The sequence below is a fragment of the Zingiber officinale genome, chromosome 11B (assembly GCF_018446385.1).
Source record: "Zingiber officinale cultivar Zhangliang chromosome 11B, Zo_v1.1, whole genome shotgun sequence".
Taxonomy (NCBI): Eukaryota; Viridiplantae; Streptophyta; class Magnoliopsida; order Zingiberales; family Zingiberaceae; genus Zingiber; species Zingiber officinale.
Window position 1 is genome coordinate 54,002,169 of NC_056007.1, and position 3,708 is coordinate 54,005,876.

The window sequence follows — 3,708 nt, forward strand, 5'->3', positions numbered from 1 at the left end:
AAATTAAATATTAGCTTTCTATTAAAGGTTTTGTCTAGTCGGTGGTGGTTGCTCCCATATCCAAGAAGGTCATGTGCCTCGCCACGTCAGTACTGGGAACCTTTTATGGAAATTAATATTTAATGGAATTAATAACTTAAGGAGACTTGGGTCGAACGTGTTAAGTTCAGAGATCCAAGTCAAAACCTAAAAGAACAAATAGATTAAGTTTTGGATCAAACGTGTTAAGTTCCGCAGGAGATCCAAAATTTAATTTAAAAGAACACATGGTAGCTAGGAAAAGGTTCAGACCTTTGTACAAAATTTTTGTACAGTGGAACCTATAGGTTTTCCGAGTAGCAACCAACAATTGGTATCAGAGCTAGGGTTTTGCCTCTGTGTATTTGGTATTTAGTTTAATTATGCACATGTCATACATAATTTAGGCAGGTTAATAGTAGGATGTGCTAACTCTATGGATGCAGGATTCAACTATTATGGCTTTTAGTTAATTATGTGTGTGATTGGACCCTTGGACATGTCAAGGGCAATTTATATGTGTGTGCATGATTGTATTAAAATACAGCAGTGTATTTAGTTTTATTAGGATTTTATTTTGATCTAGATACATGTACATTCCTTTTATGGAATATAGGATCAAAATGTAAAATTCTATTTATGTCATGGATCGAATCTTGCAAAGCGTGGAACCTTCTAAGGACCAGAGGCGCAGTGGAACTCGGAGCAAGATTGATTAGACCCGGTGGCGGTGGCCAAATATGGCAGCAGCTTTGGATGACAACACACGGAGGACAATTAAAGATAAAAGCCATAATAGTTGAAAATTAGATTTTCTATTTATTGCTTTTATATTGTTGTGTGTGCATGTTAGTTTACAAGTTTAGTAGGCTAGCATAGTTAAAATTCCTCATTTATAAATAACTAAGTGGGAGAGGGATTTTTAAGTAAATCCCATGGTCTCCATTACTGGTTTGTAAGTGATGCAAACAAGCTTGCGCGTTGGCTCGGAGTGCCTTCCTCTATAACGGATGAGCTTGTTTGCGGATCACTAGAACAGACTTCCATTTTGGATGACTATAGGAAGTTAATTAAGAGCGTGTGATCTTCCCCAACGGAAGGGGCATAATCTTATTAATGGACTTAGTGTCAAGTAATGGTGTACACTTAGACACATCTAATAGTATCCTCCTCAACGGAGTCACTGCTATTATTTGTGTGACCAAATAATACCAACTATTAATTTTATTTGTCAAAAAGTTAGGTTGACAAGATAATAAAATTAATGGGTTAAAACCCTCCTTTACAAATGTTGAATTTGTATACGTCCACACTAACGTGGCATACAAAATTCACGGTGTTTTAAGGTGTTGGTTAATTTAAAATAGTATTGTTTGAGGAATCAATATTATTCTAAATTTAGAGTTCTGACCAAAAGTTATTTGTGATTCTTAGGATGACTTTCAACCCACTGTCCATCATACTTCAACAAAATAGACTTACTGGACCAAATTACATAGATTGGAAAAGAAACCTGGATATTGTTCTTACTGCTAAAAGCTATAAATTTGTACTGACTGAGCATTGCCCTGATGCACCCACTGGTGAATCTACCCAAGAGGAGATTGAATATCATAGGAAATGGGTAAAAGCAGATGAGATGGCGCGGTGTTACATTTTGGCTTCAATGTCAAATGTATTGCAACATCAGCATAAAGATTTACCAACAGCTTATGATATTATGAACAATCTCAAGGAACTCTTTGGTCATCAGGATAGGGCTTCTAGACAAGAAGCTATGAGAAAGATAATGACAGCCACCATGCAAGAGGGTACTCCTGTAAGGGATCATATCCTAAACATGATGGCTTATCTGAACGAAATACAGATCCTTGGAGGAGAAATTGATGGGGAAACCCAGATCGATATGATCCTCCAAACCCTACCTAGAAGTTTTGAGCATTCACCTGAACTATAATATGAATAAAAGGATTTATTCATTAGGGGAACTACTGACTGCAAGCAGCAGAAGGGTTATTTCGTCACAATGCTCAAATTCACAATGTCGAAAATGGTTCTACTTCTAAACCGAAAGGTAAGAAGAAGAAGAAACAAGTTGTCAAGAAAGAAAGTGAATAAATCTCAGTACGGGTTTAAAGCTGGAATGAAGAAGCAAGGGCAAGTGCTTCATCTGCAAGCGGACATTGGAAGGCGGACTGTCCTCGTAAGAACCAAAACAAAGGTATATCTCATACTCTAGTTGTTGAAACATGTTTAGCGGTGTTATCTACCAGCACCTGGTGTGTAGATACGAGAGCCACTGATCATGTCTGCAATTCCTTGCAGGGGTTCCAGGAAACCCGACGACTGAAGGGAGATTACTGTCTACATGGGCAATGCTACTAAGGTGGCAGCTGTTGCAGTGGGAGACGTCTACTTATCTTTTAGTAGAAATAGAAATTTGGTTTTAAGAAATTGTCTTTATGTACCCAGTTTTAGAAAGAATTTAATTTCAGTTTCTAAACTGTTTTTAGATGGATATTCAGTTTCTTTCAGTAACGATGTAGTTATTAAAAGAAATAAAGTGATTATCTGTTTTGGTGCATTAGTTGGCAATTTGTATATTTTAAATCCAAATTCTTCCACAAAGCAAAACATGGAAATTTATAATTCATCTTCTAATTCTAATAAGAGAAAATAACCTGCCGAAATGAACCAAGCATATCTTTGGCATCTAAGGCTTGGTCATATTAACTTAAGTAGGATTCAGAGGCTTATAGCCGATGGACTTTTAAGTTCATTAGAGTTGGAAAATTTTCCAACTTGTGAATCTTGCTTAGAAGGTAAAATGACCAAGAGGCCGTTCAAGGCCAAGGGGTATAGAGCCAAAGAAGTATTAGAGTTGGTTCACTCTGATTTGTGTGGTCCTATGTCTGTCCAGGCAAGAGGAGGTTTTGAATATTTTGTCTCTTTCATAGACGATTATTCAAGATATGGATACATTTACCTAATGCGCCGCAAGTCCGAATGCTTTGACAAGTTCAAAGAATACAAGGCTGATGTGGAGAAACGATTAGGTAAAAGTATCAAGACACTACGATCTGATCGTGGTGGCGAATACCTCTTAGGAGAGTTTAGGAATTACTTATCAGAGGCTGGGATTCAATCCGCACCTGGAACACCCCAACAGAATGGTGTAGCAGAACGAAGGAATATGACTCTTATGGAGATGGTTAGATCGATGATGAGTTATTCAGAATTACCAAATTCGTTTTGGGGATATGCTCTGGAAACAGCAGTATACGTTCTGAACTTAGTACCTTCTAAATCAGTTTCTTCTACTCCCATAGAATTGTGGAATGGGCGAAAACCCAGTCTAAGACATATTCGGATTTGGGGTAGTCCAACACATGTGCTAGAATCTCGTACAGAAGTTCGCGTGTTTGTAGGATATCCCAAAGGAACGAAAGGTGGTTTATTTTATAGTCCTAAAGACCAGAAGGTCATTGTTAGCACCAATGCCCAGTTTTTAGAAGAAGACTATATAATGGATCACAAGCCCAGTAGTAAAGTCGTTTTAGAAGAACTTAGAGAGGACATGTCTACTTCAGTACCAACAGTACAAGATGAAGTACCACAAGAGACTACAACACGTGTCACACATGATACACAACCACAGACAGTGCCTCGTCGTAGTGGGAGGGTTGTGAG